Source organism: Myotis daubentonii, chromosome 6 (assembly GCF_963259705.1).
Source record: "Myotis daubentonii chromosome 6, mMyoDau2.1, whole genome shotgun sequence".
Classification (NCBI taxonomy): domain Eukaryota; kingdom Metazoa; phylum Chordata; class Mammalia; order Chiroptera; family Vespertilionidae; genus Myotis; species Myotis daubentonii.
The window spans coordinates 21,974,617-21,975,332 of NC_081845.1; positions in this window are offsets into that span (position 1 = coordinate 21,974,617).

The following is a 716-nucleotide window of genomic DNA, read 5'->3' on the forward strand; positions in this document are numbered from 1 at the left end:
GACGGACCAGTTTTAGCGTTGGAACTAAAGACGGAGAAGGAGGGAGAGGGTGATACAACCACATAATAGGAATGCTACCAAAATGCACTTGGGGTCTGCCAACTGATGCCTTAACTGCTATTTATGGAAACAGCAGACTTATTTCTGAAAAACATAAATGCTTTTGCCAAAACATTTTTATCCCAAAATTTCTAAAATGTGTAGAACTGATTCTCAAATTATATTTCTTCTCAGCAGCTACCATAGGGATTTTTAATATGTATATAGCATTTCTCTCCTATTCCTCCTAGCATCCTCCCAGGAAAAAAAGGTGGGAGAAAGTGAGCGGCAAGGAATCCCTCCCCCCCCCACCCCCCCAATCCTGGTACAATGTTCTTCAGCTGCTTGTCATTTCCTGTTAGTCACCTGCTGACCAGTAAAAAAATCACCACAGAAGAAAACACTGGGAGAAAATGCAGTCTTATGAAAGAGAAGGAAGATTCATATCACCTTCAGTATGCTCCTTAAAAGCATAGGAGAACCAAAGAAAATAGTGTTGATTTATTTTTAAATCAACTTTACTTCTTGGAAACAACAGCTGAGAGAAATAACAAGTAATTTTATTTTAATTAAAATGGTGGACACACACACAATATTTTTGTGCGAAAGGCAACTTCACAACGACAATACATACATTTTAATAGTTAATTACAAACTTCTTTGTGTGCCTGGCTTAG